The following is a 24,993-nucleotide window of genomic DNA, read 5'->3' on the forward strand; positions in this document are numbered from 1 at the left end:
CATTTGTTCCTTCCTTTGTGATGTCGTTTTCGTTCCCCTTATAATCCTCCCACTTTTCCCATCTTTCCCCAAATTTCTCTTCCTGTAGCCTCAGCATGTGCATTATCCTCTCCATATCCTGTATCTCCTCTACTATTCCTTCCCATTGTGCTATTGTCGGTGGGTCTTCTTTGTACCACAGTCTCGTTATTGCTTTTCTGGCCGATATCAACATTATCTTTATTAAATATTTGTCCCCCCCTTGTATTCCCTCGTGTGTCAGGTCCCCTAAGTAAAGCACCAGTCCCGTTTGTGGTAACCCGTATCCTAATATTCTGATCATTGTCTCCCCTATCTCCTCCCAATACCCCTTCAGCTTCTGACATCCCCAGAATATGTGTTTGTGATTTGCTCCCTCCTTCCCACACATCCTCCAGCATGCCCTTTGTGTTGGTGCATATTTTCCCTTCAACTCTGGGGTTATAAAGAATCTGATTATGTTTTTCCATCCAAACTCTTTCCATATCCTCGATCCTGTTGTTGAATGTTGTACCTCGCATATGTTGCCCCATTCCTTCTCTGTTATTCCTATCTCTAGTTCTCTCTCCCATTTCTCCCTTATGTAATCGGTCGTGTGTCCCTTGCTGTTCATTATAGCCCGGTATATTGCTGATATTACTCTTCCTTGCCCCCCTTCGTATGCCCATACTATCATCTTGATTATTCCATTCTGTTCTTCGTCTTTGGCCCCCCTTATTTCTTTGTTGTAGTAATCTCTAACCTGTAGATATCTGAAGTGGTCCCTGTTTTCTAGTCCAAATTTCTCCTTTAATTTTTGTAGTGTCTGCATTTCCCCCTTCTCTATCATTTTGCATATCGCTGTTGCCCCCCTCTCCCACCTTCTGAATCCATGATCTAACCTCCCTGGTTTGAATCTCTTGTCATGTGCTACCCATCTCAGAACCCCTGACTGCTTCTCCAATTTGTGTGTTTTTACTACTCTGTTCCATATGGTCAAGGTACATTTGGTGATTGGATCTAATAGTCCCTCTTTTTCTTTGAATAGTTCCCTATCTCCCACCAGAGCTTGTACCTTGTATCCCTCCCCTTATTTTTCAATGTCTTTCCATCTTGCCTCATATCTGTCGTTACACCAGCACGTCACTGCTCTCAGTTGTGCTGCATAATAATAATCTTGTAGGCTGGGTACTGCCATCCCTCCCTCTTCCTTTGGTAGTTGTAGTGTTTTATATCTGACCCGTGGTCTTCTCCCCGCCCATATGAACCTCGATATCAGTCTGTCCCACTCCCTGAATTGATTCTGTGGTATTTGTATCGGTAGTGACTGGAATAGGTACAGTAACCTTGATAGTATATTCATTTTAATGACCTCTATTCTTGAATTGAAGTCCAAGGGCATTACTGTCCATCTCTCTAAGTCTCTCTTGATGTTCTGATTTATCTGTGTATAGTTCGCCTCAAACAGTTTCCCCACCCCTCTCGTGATGTTCACCCCTAAGTATTTAATCTTGTCCATGTCCCATCTTATCCCGTACTGTTCCCTAATTTCCTAAATTCATATTCTCCTTTGTTTCATCACAATTTAAGCAAGCCTAGTAATAGACACAATATTTCTGACACTGTGAATACATTCCCTGGGGTCCATAGATGTACCTAGATACCAAGAATATGCAAATAGCCCTTGTAGAAGTGGAGCAATATTCCATTTACCTAGGTATATATTTTATTTCACATCGTGTGGAACAGGTTACAGTAAGTACGTTTCCTGATGTCTAAGTGTGGAAAATTAAACAATGGGGGTTAGTTTGATTATTACAGTTTGGACCCAACATAATATGTACCAATTTCAGAGGATAAATTACCTGTACCTTGAATAGATAATATATAATAATAATGAAATCCAAAAAGACATTTACAGGGGAAAGAGCCACAGCACATTCATTACAGGATCATGATGTTTATGAAACATCAACCAATCTTTGTAGCAGCTTCATTACAGATTTATGTAAAATACATGCACCACAATTAATTACATGAGGTTAAAAAATTACATTACAGTACATGAGATTCACCCATGTATTCCATATGACACATGTAAACGATGACTGAATTTGTACTGCTCTGAGCCTTTAGAGACACAATGCCATTGATAAATAATACGATATTTCAACTTGTTAGCTCATTTCCCCAATCAAATTGTGCACCTACAGTATATAAAAATATAAAAATCAAATCACTTCTCCTGCCTGTATAAAACACATTTATTTTTTGTGTCACCATGTAGGCAGAATACAAATTCCAACCAATAATATCATATCTTTAAAGGGGATGTGGGATATTTGTAGATATCCTGATGAAGAATGTGCTCAGTCAACCGAGGCTTGGATAATAACAAAGGTTTATTAACCAAACAGATAGAATACATAGAGAGAATGGCTGAGGCTCTCGCCCCAGGTGATCAGCTGAAATTACCCAGGTAAGAAGCCTTGATTGTGGTCGGGAGGAGCCCTTTATAGTTCAACAAGGGGGGTGTGTGGTCCCATTTGATAGGTCAGATGGGGGGGAGGGGGTACAGGTTTGGGGGCACAGGTAAGGGGAACATATTTACATGAGGACATATTATACCACAATACTCACTTTTCTTTCTTATAATGTGGGTGAGATTAATGTATAATATACCAGGATTGTTTGGAACAGGTAAAAGTGGGGACCGATGTAATCCATCGGTTATCAGATAATGAAAAAAATAGAAAATAATTAAAATAATGAAAATGTTGGCCAATGTGTTCTGTTGGTTGGCCTAATAATTTAAACTAGTATTATTTACATACATGATTCATGACATGATCGACTGGACTGCGGTCTGTGTTATTTTGATATCAGAGATGTGGGAATAGATATCACCCTTTTCTTTTATTAATCGCTCAAAATACCTATATCAATGATTGGTCCTCATCTCTGATATCAAACAACAATTAACATAATCATTAGAAGCTATCGCTGTGCAAATATCTTGGCATACCTTCAGTCGTTCATGTCGTGACTGACGGGGAAAAAAACTAAATTGTGTGCATAATTATTAGGAATAGGATTTACACATAAGGCTAATGTGTACAAAAACATTTTAACAACCATTAACCTGGTGGTTAATAAAACTAACATGATTGATTATGGGAAACTGTTCACAAATATATATATATATATATATTTGCACATTTTATGATGATTCTTGATGAAATTACTTAGGATCCAGTTGTATTTAATCTGAGTTTGAGTGTCACTTTCATCTGTGATTGCCTCAGTTTTGTTGGTCTTTACTTAGAATCAGGCAATTTTCTCCATTTCTTCTCTATAAATGAGGAGATAAAACGTCTTATGCATCGCTTCTGTATGTAATTCTAGTGCATATACTATCAATGGTTCACCATACAGGTGCAAAACAACGTTACATGTCCTCTTCTATGAGAGAATAAAAACAACTGATTCTTTCTTGTCTGACAATACAATTTTGTAACCTAAGTAATTCAAATGTGATGTAATGTGATCATGTGGTCACTTCTTCCTTCAGCAATACATTTTAGCTCATTATTACTAACCATTGTTAATGCTTTCTCATTGATTTCTTTTCATCACATCCCTAGTTCATCGTTTTGCAGATACATACAATTGTGTGAAAAGTTTCCTGCTTGTGAAGGTATTAATCTGAATGATGTTGCGTCGTTGTTGACAAGGTGTTCTCTGTCGGTCGTGTGGCAGGGCCAAACAGTAACACATAAAAATTTAATAAATACATACAATAGACATTACCTTAGTGGCTAATGTGTCAAAATAAAATTGAAAACCGTTAACCTAGTGGTTAATATAAAAGGTGATTATGATAATCGTTATGCATTGTTCTGTGGTGCATACTATCAATGGTCAAAACAAACTTGGTGTCTTGGAACAATCCAACTGGTTCTGCCCTGTTTAACAATACCATTTTGCAATGTGACTCTGTGATCATTTCTCATTGTCATTATAAAATTGGTTAATGTAATCTTACTGATTGTATTTCATCATATTCCTAGTCAATAATTTTCCAGATACATATGAACTCTGTGAAACAGTTCTTGTTTGTGAATCTGACAGTTGCTGTGAAGTGTTGATCATCTGTTCTCGGTCTGTCGTGTGGCAGGGCCAATACATACATAACAATGTGGACAATGTGTGTTCAGAAGTATCTTGTTCCACAGGTCTCTGATGATGTCTCTTCTTGACGATGCAGTCGGGAACATTCACTGGTCGTCGTTCATTCAGAGGGGGCCTACAGGAGGTCGCCGTCCGCTCCCTGTGTACCTTGTCAAGGGTCACCGGTAGCAGTCAACTATAGTGGTCTTTTCCTGCAGCCTATGTTGTTCTCCATCACCACCACACATCCGCCACTGTGCTCACGCTTGGCTCCCATCAGGCCCAGAGACATGGTGGTTAGGGCGTTTTTGAATGTGTTGTGCTGGTTTCGCTGTCCTCTCCTCGTCATTGCGGTACCACTTGATGGAGGGCGAGGGCCCGCCGGTGTAGTGGCTAGTCAGTAGGATGCTCTCTCTCACACGGATGGCAATCTTGTCATCGGGTCTGCCGCGGGCCGCCGGGGTGAGGCTGCATGTCGTCCTTTCTGTCTCTGCTCTCCTTGGTCAGTCTCCTTCGTGGTCCCCTGCTCCACTTTCTTGGGGATGTCTGTGGGCTGGGTTGGATGGCGGTTCTCCCACGGTTGTTGTCGTCGTTCTGGTTGTGTCCGCAGCTCCTTGGCGGCGTCCCTGGTGGTTCTATGCTGTCGTGGGTCGCTCAGGTCACTGGGTTGTGTTCCTCTCTGTCTGGTCCTGCCGTCGTTCGTGGTTCAGGTCACGCGTCGTCTCACTCGTCCTGTCCTCTCACCAATTCGTGATCTGAGGGTGATAAACACTGCCTTAGAAAACTCCTCACATAAATGATTCAACGCCTTTCTGCTAAAGTGGAAAATCATTTTGGGATTAATTCAATTCATTGTAAATAAAATCACTTAATTGACAATAGGAAATGCAAACCAATTGCATTAGCAGTGATTCCTTACGTCAAGAAGGTCACATTCACTACAATTTTATCAGCTCTTGTATCTAACTAGATCTACCTAGATCTTACAGCATTAGGCTTTAAATAAAATTGTAAATGAATGGCCAAAGTCTTGAATTAGATAAAATAGTCTGTGATGTTAAATTGAAGTTGATCTTACCTCAGGATGCGTTGAGTGTGCCTTAGGATACTTACCTCGCCATGACTTCTCTGGCGTTCTTCACATCTCAGTGTGGCTCATCATGGCATAGGGGGAAAAAAACATAAAATCTAGACAGCCAGTTAATTTTGCATGAAAAACAATCATTCGTTTTGTCATCTAACCCTAACTAACCTTACTGTCATGCATTTGTCCTAATAAACTAATCTATACTGTAGCACTCAACACTAATAAAACTAACCTACACTGTGGCACTCAACACTTTGATGAACATTGTTACTCAGCTGATAGAGTTGTGCCCTTTTTTGATGTCCTGTCATACAGTGTCAGCTAAATGATCAATGTACGTGTATACCTTGTACATTTAGATAATTGTGTTTCAATTTTGTGGTTGATATTTTGCAGTCATGGAAATGTATTAGTTGTTAAAAGAATAGTCTAAGGAATAGTCATGCATGTTATTGGTTATAAACAGAGAATAGAAGGAGGGGATTGTAAGTAGTTGTTTTCATCATTAATCTTTCGTCTCGGGCACTTCTCTAATTCATGTGCCTCTTGAAAAGAGATGATGAAAACGACTGGTTAGTTATTGTTAGTATGGGAGTTAGGTAGATTTTCATAACTGCAAATTCATCACCGGTGTCTAATTCATGTTAATTAAGTGGTTCTCTGTTGCCATCCACCGCCAGGTGAGTTCATCAAGTCTGTGGTCACGAGTGTAGGCATTTGCATTGCTTTGTCTCCCAAGTGTAAATCTGCATCTAAAGCGATACTTCCTACTATACTAAGTGGAGATACTAAGTTGAGTCTCTATAGGTGTGGTCAGACTGGCTATTTGCATTGTCTTTCACTCCACATCGTCCTCAGCTGGTTTGAGTGTTCAAATGTAGATTACTTTGGGGTCTCAATTTAAATGATTGTAGCTGGTCTCACTTTTGTGTCTTGTCTGTGTTCAGATGCAAATCACTGGAGTTTCAACTTTTGTGATACAATGTGTTTACACCCATTCTGCATCTTGACCCAGAGCCAGGTCTCTTGGTTGTCTGTAAATACAAACACATGTTAATTTCCCACTCTTTTCTTTTATTCTGGGTGAATCCTCTGCCTCAGAGCCAGATCTGTAAATACAAACACATGTTAATTTTCCACTCTTTTCTAAGACCATCTGAGTGGGTTCTCCTTGATTGTCTGTGAGCTTAACAAAACATCAGCTATTTCTCATCCATCCCGTCCTAGGATGTAATGATAGTGTTATCATTTATCAATCATATCGCATATGTACACAAGCATCATATGAATGTGGACCCACACATTTTGAATCATGTTTAAAATGTCTTACAATGGAAAGGGCTAGTTATCTTTCATTGGTTCTTTAGATAAACACATTAACTCAAGTGAATATAACCTAAACATCTTACTTTTAAACATGATCTATGTTGTTTGTGTTCCAAGTTTTCAACATTGAAAGCTTATAAAGTCTAATCTAACGCTGTTTATGTGGACTACAATTCCTGTACTGCCATATACTGGGAACCGGAAGTGTTTGTTTAGCTCCCATGGTCAGTATGACCGGTACGCCCACAGATGTATTATAATTCTGAAACAGACATTGTAATTAGCTTTATGTGACTTATAATGTGTAAATTAAAGCACATAAACACTCAAGTGATCTGAGATAGTTGTAATTTGCTGTAACTGAGATGATAGTTGTGTATATGTACAGTTTCTACGTCAAATGACTCCCTTTTCTTGACTCCTTTTGTATCACAAACAGTACTGAATTTGCAAATCTGGTATGTCATAAATGTACAGATGTAGCAGTACTGACTATCTGTATGTCATGTATGTCATAATATGTCCTGATAAATTGAAAATGGGGGACCCTGATGTAAACAAATCTGGTATTGAAAATGGGGGACCCTGATGTAAACAAATCTGGTATTGAAAATGGGGGACCCTGATGTAAACAAGACTAAAGTCTCTCTCTGGTCTGCATCCCCTTAACAATTGTGTGTTGAGCTGTGCTGTATTGTACCTATTCTGCAATCTGTTAATAACGTTTTCAATCAATCAATGCATCCATATTTATGATTTTCATACTCACCGGGGAAAGCTGCAATGTTCGGTTCGTTTCTCCGGTGGTCTGGGATAATGCAATCCTGGAAACACTCTTCTGCATCTCGCCACCGCAACTCAACACTTTCCAATAGCAGCGCGCACATACATATACAAATAAAGCATATACTGCACGTGGATTTCATATACCTTCGGCCTTGGGCATATTAAACTTTACGTTTGCCTATGGATAGTTTAATATAAAATCATAACTTTAACGGCGCGCATAGCGTCACGTCATTGCTCCATGCGACGTTCGTGTGTTCTCATTCGCCTCGGAAATAACGCTTTGCAATTCATACAGTATTTTTCCCACGAGCTCTCAATAGCCTGGAATTCCTATACCAGCGTTTTGTTACCGAATGAACGCGCCTGTGCATATGTGAAACGTAAACAAACTGAAACGATAAAACTATACTTCCCCAAATGGCCGTTCCCGTGGGCCGGTGTTCTGCGGAATCTGGAAATTACTATCCTAGTTTGTTCCCGTGAACTGCACTTCAATGTTATTCTTTGTATAACGGTAACTCGTCTCTCAATGCTCGTCGCGCTATCCGCAGCCGGTTCTTGACTCAATAAAGCAACGCGACGGGTCCTATAATACTTGTGCACATACAAACGAGACTTAAAACAGACAAACAAACATTAATACATATAAGTTAACGTGTGTGTATATCTGACTGTATTGGATCGCTGTACGTTTAGTCGGCCAACATCTGTTGCGACAAGGCATTTTATACCCTTGATATATAACTACACATCGTTATTAAAATCATAACGACCGAACCTGACTTCGAAATTTACCAGCGATATATTAGATTATATATACCTTTTAATCATACTCTCGGCCTCTTAACCCGCGACTAACGTCCTGTTTAATGTACTTTCCGCGACTGATGTCCCGTTTAATGTACATTTACGTACTCCCGGGACATCGCGTAATCATGTACTAACTAGGACATTGCGTGATCATCTTCCCGCTATCTGTATTGATCAATTGGTTAATTTAATCCAAAATACATCGTTTTCAGGAATGGAAGAGATTGTGAGCTTAGTTTGAGGTTGAAACAATGAATATTATGACGCTACTCTGGTAATTTCTAATTATGATTCCATCAGCTTCTCGGTCCTACTTCCCGCCTCTTTGCAAAGGAATCACAGAACGCTTTTAACAGAGTAGCGTTTTCCAAGGATATCACATCATAATAAGCTCACGTATCTTTTGTTGCCTATATTTTTAGTCTGCATCAGCTAGACTAGGGGTAGCAATCCAACCCTCTGTACTGTGTGCCTTAGCTTTTGGTCGGCTCCGACTCGACCAGGAATAGCACTTCAACCTTTGTGCCTAAACTTTTGGGACTAGCACATATAACCCATCCTTTCAGAACCTCCTGATAAGGACCCAGGTGCACGCGCGCCCTGGTAACGATTCTCAATACAGATCAGATATATTAATGCACATTATTCTACTCAGCCATGATCTCAATATTTGACAACATTCTGTAATATTCACCTGGCACAGAGAAAAGCGGGAAGGTTTCAATTCCTTTCCATACATTTTTTGGTCGACCATCCTATTATACTCACTTTTCTCTGTATAGTTGAATGATACAGCACGCCGGGAGGACGCAAAAAGTCCGTCACAAGTTCGTAGACGCCAATTGTGGGATATTTGTAGATATCCTGATGAAGAATGTGCTCAGTCAACCGAGGCTTGGATAATAACAAAGGTTTATTAACCAAACAGATAGAATACATAGAGAGAATGGCTGAGGCTCTCGCCCCAGGTGATCAGCTGAAATTACCCAGGTAAGAAGCCTTGATTGTGGTCGGGAGGAGCCCTTTATAGTTCAACAAGGGGGGTGTGTGGTCCCATTTGATAGGTCAGATGGGGGGGAGGGGGTACAGGTTTGGGGACACAGGGGAGGGGGGTGATTCCACAGAGAGGGGGGGGGCACAGGTAAGGGGAACATATTTACATGAGGACATATTATACCACAGGGACATGTACTGCTATTCCTAGCACTATTTGGGCAACTTTACACAATTCCTGTTAGTCTATTGAAGACATCTGTAAGGTTTAAAAAAAAAAAAAATTGTTTTATATTTCTAATCAAGTACTCAACCATAATTTTTCAGCTCCAAGATTTCAGGCTGTTATGGCCTGGCTCCGCCCATAAGCACTTTGAGTGACAGTCAGTCCACACAGTCTGCGACTGGTAGACAGAGAGAGAGAGAGAGAGAGAGAGAGAGAGAGAGAGAGAGAGAGAGAGAGAGAGAGAGAGAGAGAGAGAGAGAGAGAGAGAGAGAGAGAGAGAGAAAAAAAAAAAGACAGGCCGTCTCTTCCCTTCATTTTTTCTCTCCCTGCAGCAGTTTGTGGGGGGGGGGGCTCCCTTCTCCCCTCTCCCGTGTGGCGCGGCAGGTCCCCCCCCCCCCAAGTGCTCCCTCCCTCTCTCTCTCTCTGTCTCCCTCTCTCTCTCTCTCTCTCTCTCTCTCTCTCTCTCTCTCTCTCTGTCTCTCCCTCTCTCTCCCTCTCTCCCTCCCTCTCTATCTCTCTCTCTCTCTCTCCCTCCAGAGTATGCAGAGGTGTCGGGTTTCAATCTGCCTCGCAGTATGAGGAAGTGGGCGGGCATTAGCTACAACCACAGAGCCAATCACATCACTGTCTTCTACCCAGAGCCTGAATGACGTGACTCAGGCCTTCAAATCAGGATGGACTAATTTACTGAGCTGAATCAGAGCAATCCGCCAATATGGTATTTAGACACTAAAACACATTGATACTAACTCCTATTACTATAATACAATGCTATCGACTGAAAAATGACATTTATAGTACATGTCCCCTTTAATACATTCTTCGCCTTAGTTGTCGCCTCGACAGCCAAGTGCCTGTTTTGCACTCAGCCTATGAATGAATGAAGGCGAATGCACCTAGCCTATACGGTAGACCCATGGGATGCCAAATGATAGCTCTGCATTGACTCTGTAACACACATTGATAATAGCAAGTGAAAAAGTCACTTTGACTTACCATGGTGGTTTATTGAGGTATTCTCTCATCATTCAGTGAATTCCTGGCATGTGAATAATGTCAAGAAAAATCAGTTTTCTCTCCAGCCAACATCTCCCCTTCACTTTACAAGCCTAGTGTTGTGAAGGGCCAGATTAAAGCTGAGAATCTACATTTATTGTTTTATATACCTTGTATATTATTTATATATACACGTTATATCCCTTTAAGCCTGCGTTTGAATCCTAGTAATATTCGCTTTCCTTATTGGATACCGCTATCGGCGCCAGACCGCAAGCCCCCAAAGTCAGGTTCAAAGGCGAGTCAAACATGTCGCAACATGCCCGGAGACGGCGCATTGATTCGAGACGAGAACTGAGGTTCGGCACTAGAACACCACTTAAGTATATATACGGCGGCAGTAGCTGTTCATCGTTCATCACGCAGTGTGATTCTAATGTAGTGAGAAGCAGTTCGTCTAACAGAGCGTTGAGAACCACGTGCGAAGTGAATAGTAAAAGTGTCAGATTTAATGCAGTAACGTCAAGTTCGACTTAGCTTAATGTGAAGTAAAGAGTCGTTAATTATTGTGTATCGTGCCAACAGCAGTTCGTTCGTGTGTAGCATTACCCAGCAGTTCGTTCGTTTAGCTAGTGGACCTTAGCCAGGGTGCGTGGACTAAATACATTGGTGCCAGTACCCGAGGAGGCCTAGTCGGAGAACCTACTGGACATGTGCACATTGGAACCGACGGCGGCGGTTGCAGAACCAGTATTGGTTGGATTATAGTGATTGTGGAACGTACTACCCTTGGAGAAGAGCATCGTTAATCTCCACTGGCGTTTGGATTTAACCACCGTGAGGACCTACTTCGGGCTGGCTTCGTGGATTGAGGCTAGCTGGCTATCATCATTGCTATCGTGCAATTGGATTACAGTTATTGCTTTGATGCTGAGCTTTGGATTACAAGGACCGGATTCTGTACGTGAACCCCCTTCTTCTTCAATTGATCAGACTGAGTATCCGAACATTCCTCTCTCCTCCAGAGCTTACATCTCTGGGAGGAACCCCCTTGTCTCCAGCGGTACCAGCGTTTCCCCCTATAATTGCCATCCTACGCCAGGCGGCGTTAGTCTAGTACCCCTTCGTAGGAATTATTCTATTCCCACTGACTTCTGCTACTGACTGACTTATGCATATTCTTCGCCATACAAGCGCGACCCTAATTCTCATATATGTACAATTTGATGCATAACAATAAATACCCTCAATGATATTTCTTTGTCACCGTGCCGTGTTATTATGAGTGTCTACCATAATTAGATGTACTGTCTGGCAAGTAATACTAAGTACATAACTAGCAGTGGTTTAATCTATCACAATCTTTAATACAGTCAGGGTTTTGTAACCCCTCAGTTACAATTGGTCCTTCGAGCCGGAGGGTATCAGTAATCTTTAATATCATATTAATATTGATATGGCCAGCGGTGGACACTCTCCAGACGGCTCCCCTAGAGCGCCATAGGCGCAAACGTCAGCCCCCTCCAAACCTGGAGGACTACACTTTCGTTGTACCTCCTAGCTTATCTAAAAAGACGTTAAGCACGGATAAAACTGATAGCTTAAGCATGCCCAATCCTATCGACTTGTCGGCCCCACCAGTAGAGACCCCAGTGGGTTCAAACGAAACTGACTTAGCTCACGGGGGGAACAAGCGGGACATGACGTGACTATACCCCAAGACAGCGCCAGCGGGATAGACCCCGGAGCGCCCAAGGATAAAGAAAGCGCCACCGGGATAGACCCCGGAACGCAAGAGACCCAAGAGCGCGCACCCGAGATAGACCTCGGTGCGCACCCAAGAGAAGAGTACCGCGCTCAAGAGATGGACCTCGGGGCGCGGGAGACATCAAGAAGCAGCGCTCAAGAGATGGACCTCGGAGCGCGCCAAGAGAACAGGTCCCCACCAAGTCCTGTCAGCGCCCGATCACCTCCATCAGTGTCATCCCCCAGCGAGGCTGACCAGCGACTAGCACAAGCCTTGATTGCCACACTAACTGCATCAACCGAAAGAGACCGTCTCCAAGCACAGACACTTAGTGAGCGCAAACACTCTGCAGCGGAACGAGAGCGCCTCCAAGCGCAACAACAGAGTGCGCGCGAACAGTCGGCAGTGGAGCGCGAACGTCTCCAAGCGCAACAACAGAGTGCGCGCGAACAGTCTGCAGTGGAGCGCGAACGTCTCCAAGCGCAAAAAACAGAGTGAGCACGAACAGTCTGCACTGGAAAGAGAACGCATCAGACTGGAAGAGAGGCGCCTCCAGGCTGAAGAAAACATTCAGCGAGACTGTACCAACGCGCAACGCGATGCACAGCGCGACGCCGCCGATGCACAGCGTGACGCCGCCAATGCACAGCGCGAAGCGGAGCGAGACCGTCTGCAGGCGCAGATGATAGAACAATTGATCCAGAGGGCGACTCCCCCCTCCTCCACACGGAGATCCCGGAGATCATCACGACACGGGTCGAGGGCACCTTCCCCTACCCGACAAATCTACACGGGACCCAGCCAACAGGAAGAACCTGTCTACGTCGCCGGGCCCCCTCCCCGACCGGTCTATACAGGACCCAGCCAACGGGAAGAACCTGCCTACGTCGCAGAGAAACTAACTAGAAGACTCCAGGACCTAGCGGAGGACGAGGGAGGACAGCAAGCCTACCAGCACGAACCTACTTTGGACCAGGAGGCCCAGTACAGCCCCGACCTCAGCCCAGAGTCACTGCGCTACAAACCCCCGACCCAACCCATGGGTGAGTTTGATGCACAGTCAGCACCGAGGAGCAGCACCTGGGGACCCGGCCTCTGGTACCCACCCAGCACTAACCCACGACCACCCGTATGGGGAGACTCGCCCAGGAGGCCTCTCCCCCTACGCTCATCGGTGTCCCAGCCATCCATGGCATCTTACCTTGGAACACCGACGCTCCCAGACTTTACGCGTGAGGACAGAGCACAGTACACGGAACTACGCATGTGTTTAGAGACTATAATGTCCGATGTACACGACGAGTCTTATAAATATGCCATCCTCCTCAAGCATCTCAAAGTGCCCAGAGCGCATAACATAGCGCTGGCATATTCGAACTCAAGAACCCCCTACTCAGATGCTCTGGTGGCCCTCGACGCGTGCTATGGACGCATATGGGATTACGTGATCCATGAAATACGAGATATCGACCGCCTCCCCCCAGCAAAAGACAATAGAGCACTAGATGACCTCTCTATCAAGGTACAATCCCTTGTGGGGATGCTGGGGTCACAAAAGGAGAAGGGGAGATATGAACTGTATGCAAATTCCAACGTGGAGCGGATACTGGAGAAGCTCCCTCCAGCCCCCACGGCCCAGAACCATCCCTCCTAGACCTGGCTGATTTCCTCGCCAGGGAGGTCAGCAGTCTACGATTGGACACATTCGTGTGGAGTGGCTCTAGCCCTAGAGATGGACAGAGGAGGTTCAATGACAACCGCCGGTCCGTGACCGTTATGCACCAGGCAGAGTCAGTGCCGCAGCACAAGAACCACAACACCCCCCCCGCGAAGGGAAAGTGGAAGATTGCCTGCCAGTATTGTGAACATGAACATTGGCTGTCTCAATGTGACACCTTCAAGAAGTTGACTGCTGACGAAGTGAGTCAGTGGATCAAAGCGAACCGCCGCTGCGCGAGCAGCCACATGGCAGCTGAGTGCCGCCTAAAGAAAAGATGCAGCAAGTGCGACGGCGCCCACCTGGATGTCCTACACGACAGCAACAAGAGGAGACCCGTACCACAAAGCAGCTCGAGAGTAAATGTCATGTATATAGACCATGTGAAGAGCGGGAGCTCCCGAGTGCTCTTGAAGGTGGTCCGAGTGCTCCTAAGCTACGAGGACAAGGTCCTGGACACTTACGCCGTCCTCGACGATGGGTCTGAAAAGACTCTCCTCCTTGCTTCCGCCGCAGCCCAGCTGGGCCTGCGGGGTACCGAAGAAACAATGACAATTCGTACTATTCGGCGAGACCTAAAGACCATAAAGGGCGAAAACGTCTCATTCACAATAGCAGCGGTCGAGCAGCCCGAGAAGCGGTACAGCATCACTAATGCCTTCACAAGCCCTGACATAGGTCTGTCACGTTATACCTACCCCATCCCACAGCTGATGGGGAAATACGTGCACCTACGCCAACTGCCTATACCGTTCATCGACGGCGCCACCCCGACCCTGCTCATAGGCTCCGACCAGGCGGACCTCATCGTCCCAACGGACCAGGTCCACATCGGACCCAGAGGCTGCCCAGCAGCGGTCAAGACCCGCCTGGGTTGGACGCTACAAGGCCCCCTCTCCGGGTCTTCCAACCGACCGACAGCCACCCGCTGCCTCTACACGAGGGTAAGCGACGACGACACCACCCTCTTGCAGCACGTTGAGAGACTATGGACATTAGACTCGATGCCCTTCAAGAACGAACGGAAACTAGTTCGTTCCAAGGAAGACACGTATGCCATAGCCCTCCTCGAGCAGAAGACAAAGAGGGTCGAGGTCGACGGAGTGATGAGATACGCAACTCCACTCTTGAGGCGAGAGGGGATGCCCACCCTCCACGCATCAAAAGAAGCGACACAACGCTATCTACTGAACACCGAGCGGCGTCTAGCTAAAGACCCCCCTCAAGCCACTATATACCGCGCTGAGATCAACAAACTGATCACAGCGGGACACATAAAGAAAATCGACGATCAAGAGGCAGACCAGACGACTGAATCCTGGTACGTGCCCCACCACAAGGTCCACCACAACGGCAAGAACCGCATTGTATTCAACTGCAGTTACCAGATCGGACTACAGAACCTGAATAAATTGCTCTTGCCCAGCCCGACACTCGGCCCCTCCCTCCTCGGCGTACTACTACGTTTCCGCCAAGACAAAGTGGCCATCAGCGGCGACATCAAAGGGATGTTCCTGCAGGTGCGACTGATGGAGGAGGACAAGCCCCTGCTGCGGTTCCTGTGGAAAGAGAGGATCGACGATGAACAACCCTCCATCTATCAATGGGAGGTCCTCCCCTTCGGCACCACATGCAGCCCATGCTGTGCCACGTTCGCACTACAAAAGCACGTGACCGAAGACCCTGGAGCTGACGAGGAGGTCAGACAAAGCGTAGAGAGGAGTTTCTACGTGGACAACTGTCTACAAAGCGTATCAACGCCAGAAGAAGTCGAAGCCATCCTACTTAAGCTCCGAGCCTCCCTGATCAAAGGCGGCTTCGACCTTAGGCAGTGGGCCAGCAGTGACCCTCAAGTACTTCGCAGCCTCTCCCCAGAGACAAAGGCAGCAAGCAGCGAGACCTGGATGGCGACCACCCCAGGTGAAGCACAGGAAATGACATTGGGCCTCGTCTGGCGCTTCAAAACAGACTCGCTCCATTATAAACACACCCCCTGACCCAGGAGCAGGGAAGGTCGACCCCTCTACCGACCACTCGACGGATCGTATACAGAACACTCGCAAGCCAATACGACACGCTGGGGTGTATCCTACCTTACACCACTCGGGCGAAGATGCTTGTGCGAGAACTGTGGGACAAGGAGCAGGGCTGGGACGACCCCATACCCGACCACCTGGCTTCCACCTGGAGAGAATGGGAGGGAGAACTCAACTCACTCAAAAATGTGAACATTCGCCGGAGCTACTTCCCACCCACAGTGCGGCTGGAGACGTGTCAGATGGACCTGCACGTCTTCAGCGACGCCTCAGAAGTAGCTTACGGTTCGGTGGCTTACTTGAGAGCCCGAGAGGAGGGAGGAGAAGTACACACAGCCTTCGTCCTGGCTCGCTCAAGAATAGCCCCCCGCAAGCAACAATCTATCCCGCGTCTAGAGCTCTGCGCAGCTCTGGTAGGCGCGCAACTCGCCACGCTGATACAACGTGAACTCACCATAACGGTGCAAAAGACAATCTTGTGGTCAGACTCCATGACTGTACTCACATGGATCCAGTCCAATTCTTGTCGATACAAAGTCTTCGTCGGAGTCCGAGTCACCGAGATTCAAGACTTGGTAGGATCAGCGTGCTGGAGGTACGTTGACACCAAGCAGAACCCAGCAGATGACATCACACGTCCCAACATTTACAGTGACGGTCCTGAGTTCCTCAAGCTCCCGGAGGAGGAGTGGCCTACCCCCACACCACGGGAGGCTAGTCAAGAGGAGGCAGAGATCAAGAAGTCTATGTTCTGCGGGCTGACGCACGTCCCAGCTCCAACGGACCCTAACATAGACAACTGCTTAACCTTTGAGAGTGCTCAGAAAAAGACATTCTTGTGGCACCACCCTGAGGTTCCCCCCACCACAGACATTGACGCATCGAACTACGCAGAGGCAACACTCCTTCTGCTAAAGCGAGCCCAAAGAGACTCATTTCCAGATGAGCTAGACTGCCTGCAGGGGAAAAAGCCAATCCCTTCAGACAGCCGACTGCTCACTTTGGCCCCCGAGCTCGACACCCATGACCTCATCAGGGTGGGTGGTCGTCTGAGACGGGCCCCGGACTTGACGGATGATGTCAAGTATCCTATCGTCCTCAACAGCCGACACAAGGTAACCGAGCTTATCATACAGAAGTACGACGAGGATGTGCACCACGCGGGGGCAGAGAGAGTCTTTGCTGAGATCCGACGCCGTTACTGGATACTGCAAGGGAGAGAAGCAGTACGTCGCTTCCAACGGACTTGTCTAGACTGTCGCAAGTGGCAAGCACAGCCCAGTATACCTATGATGGCCGACCTGCCTCCCTGCCGCCTCCGACTCGGCGAGAAGGCCTTCCACTCCACAGGCGTGGACTGCTTCGGCCCGCTCTACGTCAAGAAAGGAAGAGGGACAGAGAAGAGGTGGGGCATTGTGTACAAGTGTATGACCACACGAGCTGTGCATATAGAAATCCTCCAGACCATGAGTACGGATTCATTCCTCATGTCCTTCCGGAGATTTAAATCCCGAAGAGGAAGCCCGTCGGTGTTGTTGTCCGATCAAGGGACAAACTTCAAAGGCTGAGAGAGAGTTTCCAGGCCATGGGTGAAGGACTTAAGACCCACCTCGCTCCCTCTCAGATCAAATTCCAGTTCAACCCCCCGAACGCCCCTCATTTCGGGGGAACCTGGGAAAGAGAAGTCCGTTCTATAAAGACTGCTCTGTACACCGTGCTTGGGGCCCAGACCGTGGCGGAAGAAGTCCTCACGACAGTCCTCACGGAGATCGAGGGCATCTTGAACTCGAAGCCCCTCGGTTACGTCTCAAGTGATGTAGCAGACTTCGACCCAGTCACCCCAAACTATCTCTTGATTGGGCGGCTGGACCCGGCCCTTCCACAGGCGGTGTACAGACCTGATGAAGTGAACGGCCGAAGAATGTGGAGATACAGTCAGGTATTGGCTGACCAGTTTTGGAACAGTTTCCTCCTCCACTACCTACCGTCCCTCCAAGCCCATCAGAAGTGGGTAAAGGACAGGGACAACCTGAAGGTGGACACAGTCGTTATGATCATAGACCAGTCACTACCCCGAGCTACGTGGCCGGCCGGCCGCGTAAGCAAAGTGATTACTGGTGCCGATGGGAAGGTCAGAGCGACAGAAGTCATAGTCCAAGGGCGGACCTACACCCGACCCGTGGCGAAGCTGATAGAGTTGCCGGAGCTCCCTGACTCCCCTGATGACGACCATGACCCACTGACTTTGTAGATTGCCCTACTCCTCACAACAAATATTGAGCAGTTGACTGGACTATTAATCTGTCTCCCTTAACTAATTAGGTGCGGACTAATTAGGAGGCGGCTGTTGTGAAGGGCCAGATTAAAGCTGAGAATCTACATTTATTGTTTTATATACCTTGTATATTATTTATATATACACGTTATATCCCTTTAAGCCTGCGTTTGAATCCTAGTAATATTCCCATCGTAGGAATTATTCTATTCCCACTGACTTCTGCTACTGACTGACTTATGCATATTCTTCGCCATACAAGCGCGACCCTAATTCTCATATATGTACAATTTGATGCATAACAATAAATACCCTCAATGATATTTCTTTGTCACTGTGCCGTGTTATTATGAGTGTCTGCCATAATTAGATGTACTGTCTGGCAAGTAATACTAAGTACATAACTAGCAGTGGTTTAATCTATGACAATCTTTAATACAGTCAGGGTTTTGTAACCCCTCAGTTACACCTAGCATGTGGAGATATATGGACAGTACTGTAGTGTATGTGTGCATGGGTTTCAGGCTATATGCTTAGTGGCTTGTGCATATCATGTCATATGATGACATGTCTAGGAAATAATTTTATGAGAGGCAAGACCCCAAAACACAAAGTGACTTTTTGTCATGAGGCTTCTTTGATATTTCTGTACGTTTCAGAACCAGGGGGAGAGCTATACTGCATACTGTAGCATGTCTGATGTACAAGCTAGGCTAGCTAGTATCTTACTGGCCCCCAGTTGTAATATACTCCAACGCTAGCTACATAGCCTATATACAACAAGGGTAAGCTACTGTATGCTAGTGATTTGGCAATAGGTAATCTGGCGTTTGCTCACAAACTACAACTTCAGGACGAAACAAAGATATAAATCATGCTGAAGACTATCAAGTCTGAAAGAAATACTGCTTAGTTTTCACTCAGGGATTCATAAACATAATATTATGTGCAAGTAGGGAAATGGGGAAATACCATAGGAGAAGACGTCTCAAACAATGTAAGGGTCCTGCCGACAGTTTTTATACAGGCCAAATATAACGCGCGCGCAGTACTGTATAGTCTACGTGCGTAATGAATGAATGCAGTAGGCTTATATTATTCTAATGCAGGGAGGGGCAACTGGCGGCCCGCGGCCCGCATGCGGCCCTCACCGACGCTCCATGCGGCCCCAGGCCAATATTTAAAAATAAATAAATAAAATATTATAATATATATATATATATATTTGTTTTTTTTGCATTCGACTAAGACGTTGGCAGTCGACTATGGCTCCTTTCGATCGATTAGTCGACTATTCGACTAATAGGGGTCAGCCCTAGTGTGGACATATTCAATGCTGTTGAAAGTGCTGTGCAGCAATATGGGGCGTTTGATAAACTGTCCGCTGTTGTTACCGATGGAGCACCCGCAATGAAAGGAAAACACTTCTAAGGCAGAGTGGCGTTGACTGTCCAATGCTGCACTGCATTATACATCAGGTAAGTTCGCTAACATAATTTCCATCTATTGTGGGTCACTAATAATCAGGGGTGCAGTGGTCATGCCACGCGGTACCACGCCGTCCCAGCACTTTTCTGAGCAGAAGTACGTGCACGGTTGTGCACGCGCGTGCAAGCAAAAATGAAACGTTATTTCATCTGATGCAGATCGCATGCACAAACATTGAAGTTGACATTCCTTCTATTGTGCGCCAACAGGAGAGAACCATTATTGACCCACTGTGGGGGAGGGTGAATGTCATACCAGTTTGATAAAGGGTCAATGGGAGGCATGTAGAATTGCACAAAAAGGAATTCATTATTCTGATGAGTATTGCACTTGGCTACTTGTTTACTTTTGTAGTGTTCAGATAACACTGAAATTAGGGATGTCCCGATCCGATCACATGATCGGGGACGATCGCGTGATTTTCCGAAGATCGGGATCGACAAAAAAAAAGAAATCTGGATTTTATTTTATTTTATTTAAAAAAAATATATATAAAATTATTCAACAAACATGACCATGTTCACGTCTTAAGCTCATACTGAGGCCTTAGTTTTGGTTTTAAATTGCATATCATCATTAATTTATTTATTGTCACACAGAGCAGAAGAATTTTGCCAAAACAAACCAATAGTATCCAGCTGCAGAACGGCAGACCAGCCACACTCTCAGACACAAACGCATTTCCTTTGATTTGATTATACATCAAATATATATCAAGGATATGTCAAGGATTGCATGCCTCGCTTGAATGAAGTTCACTTTTCACCTGGATAACGTCAACATTCAGGGTGAAGTTGGGATAAAAAATAAATAATAATAATAACTAGACAATTCCGCGCGGGGGAAATTGTGAAAGTGTGGGTGACGCCTGTGCACCGCCGGCCAACGGGAGAGGGTCTCTCGCGAGTCTCTATGACAAACGGTTCAAAGGATACAAAAAGGGGGCGTGGCCTAAGGATCGGGGGAGTGGTCAACATAGGCCAATGAAAGAGGATATCCCTACTGAGTGCAATGACACAACCCGCAAGTCGCATAGCACACTATTACACTATTACACACTATTACACTATTACACTATTACACACTATTACACTATTACACTATTACACACTATTACACTATTACACTATTACACACTATTACACTATTACACACTATTACACTATTACACACTATTACACTATTACACTATTACACACTATTACACTATTACACACTATTACACTATTACACACTATTACACTATTACACTATTACACACTATTACACACTATTACACTATTACACACTATTACACTATTACACACTAATACACTATTACACACTATTACACTATTACACACTATTACACTATTACACTATTACACACTATCACCCTATTACACTATTACACACTATTACACTATTACACTATTACACTCTATTACACTCTATTACACTATTACACTATTACTCTATTACACTCTATTACACTATTACACTATTACACACTATTACACACTATTACACTATTACACACTATTACACACTATTACACTATTACACACTATTACACTACACACTATTACACACTTACACTATTACACACTATTACACACTATTACACTATTACACACTATTACACTATTACACACTAATACACTATTACACTATTACACACTATTACACTATTACACTATTACACACTATTACCCTATTACACACTATTACACTATTACACACTATTACACTATTACACTATTACACTATTACACACTATTACACTATTACACACTATTACCCTATTACACACTATTACACTATTACACACTATTACACACTATTACACTATTACACACTATTACACTATTACACTATTACACACTATTACACTATTACACACTATTACAAAAATGGGGTGTGGCCTAAGGATCGGGGGAGTGGTCAACATAGGCCAATGAAAGAGGATATCCCTACTGAGTGCAATGACACAACCCGCAAGTCGCATAGCACACTATTACACTATTACACACTATTACACTATTACACTATTACACACTATTACACACTATTACACTATTACACACTATTACACACTATTACACTATTACACACTATTACACTATTACACTCTATTACACTCTATTACACTATTACACACTATTACACTATTACACACTATTACACTATTACACACTATTACACTATTACACACTATTACACTATTACACACTATTACACACTATTACACTATTACTGTAACTGAGGGGTTACAAATCCCTGACTGTATTAAAGATTGTGATAGATTAAACCACTGCTAGGTATGTACTTTAATTACTGGCCAGACAGTACATCTAATATATGGCAGACACTCATAATAACACGGCACTGACAAAGAAATATCATTTGAGGGTATTTATTATTATGCAGTAAATGTTACAGATATGAGAATTAGGGTCGCGCTTGTATGGCGAAGAATAGGCATAAAGTCAGTCAGTAGCATAAATCAATGGGAATAGAATAATACCTACAATGGGGTACTAGGCTAACGCCACCTGGCGTAGAATGGCAATTATAGAGGGCAACGCTGGTACCGCTGGAGACAATGGGGTTCCTCCCAGAGTTGTAAGTTCTGGAGGAGAGAGGAATGTTCGGATACTCAGTCTGATCAATTGAAGAAGAAGGGGATTCACGTACAGAAACCAGTCCTTGTAATCCAAAGCTCAGCATCAAAAGCAATAACTGTAATCCAATTGCCCAATAGCAATGATGATAGCCAGCTAGCCTCAGTCCATGAGGCCAGCCCGAATGTAGATCCTCAAGGTGTTTAAATCCAAACGACAGTGGAGATTAACGATGCTCTTCTCCAGGTAGTATGTTCCACAATCAATATAATCCAACCAATACTGGTTCTGCAATCGCCGCCGTCGGTTCTCCTGTGCACATGTCCAGTAGGTTCTCCGACTAGGCCTCCTCGTGTACTGGTACCAATGTATTTAGTCCACGCGCACTGGCTAAGGTCCACTAGCTAAACGAACTAACTGCTGGGTAATGCTGCACACGAACAAACTGCTGTTGGCACGATACACAATAATTAACGACTCTTTACTTCACATTAAGCTAAGTCGAACTTGACGTTACTGCATTAAATCTGACACTTTTACTATTCACTTCGCACGTGGTTCTCAACGCTCTGTTAGACGAACTGCTTCTCACTACATTAGAATCACACTGAACGTGATGAACAACTCTACTGGTGTTTGCACCTGCCGCGCTATATATACTTAAGTGACTTTCTAGTGCCAAACCTAACCACTTGCCCGGAATCAATGCGCTGCCAAGGGCATGTTCTGACTTGCCCAGACTCGCCCTTGAACCTGTCTGAGTGCGAGACTGCCTGGCGCCACCGTCAGGGGGCATTATCCATAAGGAAAGCGAATATTACTAGGATTTACATGCAGGCTTAAAGGGATATAACGTGTATATATAAATAATATACAAGGTATATAAAACAATAAAGGTAGATTCTCAGCTTTAATCTGGCCCTTCACAACAGCCGCCTCCTAATTAGTCCGCACCTAATTAGTTAGCTGCTCAATATTTGTTGTGAGGGGGTAGGTCAATCTACAAAGTCAGTGGGTCATGGTCGTCATCAGGGGTGTCAGGGAGCTCCGGCAACTCTATCAGCTTCGCCACGGGTCGGGTGTAGGTCCGCCCTTGGACTATGACTTCTGCCGCTCTGACCTTCCCATCGGCACCAGTAATCACTTTGCTTACGCGGCCGGCCGGCCACGTAGCTCGGGGTAGTGACTGGTCCATGATCATAACGACTGTGTCCACCTTCAGGTTGTCCCTGTCCTTTACCCACTTCTGACGGGCTGGACGGGATGGTAGGTAACTTAGGAGGAAGCGGGCCCAAGACTGCTCGATCTGCGCTTGGTTGTGTCTCCACCTCTTCCGTCCGTTCCTCTTGTTCTTTCGGTACCCCGTCTGAGGAGGGGCCGGGTCCGGCCGCCCCATCGAGAGGTAGTTTGGGGTGCTGGGTTCGAGGTCAGCTACGTCGCTTGGAGCGTAGCTGAGGGGGGTGGAGTTTGGAACTCCCTCTTCTTGAGCCCACTGTTCTCTCACAGGCCTCTCGTCTAATGTCAATAGCCTCTCAACGGGCTGTACGAGAGAGTGGCCTGTGTCGCTCACCTTTGTGTACAGGCAGCGTGTAGACGTGGGTTGGCTGGCAAGTCCGTAGAGGGGGCCCTGGAGCGTCCACACCAGTCGGGTCTGAACCGCGACTGGGCATCCTTTGGGTCCGATGTGGGCCGCCTCGATTGGGACAATGAGGTCTGCGTGGTCGGAGCCTATGAGCAGGGTCGGTGTGGCGCCGTCGATGAGCGGTATAGGTAGTCTGCGTAGGTGCGCGTACTTCGCCATCAGCTGTGGGATGGGGTAGTTGTAGCTTGACAGACCTATGTCATGGCTTGTAAATGCCTTAGTGATGCTGTACCGCTTCTCGGGCTGCCCGACCGCTGCTATTGTGAATGAGACGTTTTTGCCCTTTATGGTTTTTAGGTCTCGCTGAATAGTGCGGATTGTCATTGTTTCTTTGGTACCCCGCAGGCCCAGCTGGGCTGCGGCGGAAGCGAGGAGGAGAGTCTTTTCAGACCCATCGTCGAGGACGGCGTAAGTGTCCAGGACCTTGTCCTCGTAGCTCAGGAGCACTCTGACCACTTTCATGAGCACTCGGGGGCTCCCACTATACTTGGGGTCGATGTGGAGCACTCCTGTTGGTGAGTTGCCTTGTAGGGCTAATCTTTGCTTGTGGGCCTCGCGCAGTGTATCGCAGTAAGCGGCGTCCTGCTTGTTAGCCTTTTTCCACTGATTTATTTCGGTGGGGGTCAGTTGGTCGTATGCGTCGCACTGTGACAGCCAGTGTCCGCTGTGGCAGTAATTACATGTGATCTTGAATTCTGGAACCTCCATTATCCATTCCTCTGTGGCGGGGGAGTTGTGACTCCTCTGTGGTGACACCGACTCGGCCTGGTACATCACCGTGACGGGCCTACTTTGGTTTCCTGGCGGACGCTTGTTGCTCTCATGCAGGACTTCTAGATGGGCGCCGTCACACTTGCCGCATCTTTTCTTCAGGCGGCACTCGGCTGCCATGTGGCCGCGCGCGCAGCGGAAGCAGCAGTGTTTGTCCTTAAGCCACTGACCTATTTCGGCGGTGGTTAGGTCTTTGAAGGCGTCGCACTGTGACAGCTGGTGTTCACTGTCACAGTACTGACAGACAGCCTTCCACTTCTCCTTGACGTGGGTGTTGTGGCTCATCTGCCGTGACTCAGCCTCGGCTTGGTGCATCACGG

The sequence above is a fragment of the Notolepis coatsorum genome (assembly GCF_963971535.1).
Source record: "Notolepis coatsorum genome assembly, chromosome: 6".
Taxonomy (NCBI): domain Eukaryota; kingdom Metazoa; phylum Chordata; class Actinopteri; order Aulopiformes; family Paralepididae; genus Notolepis; species Notolepis coatsorum.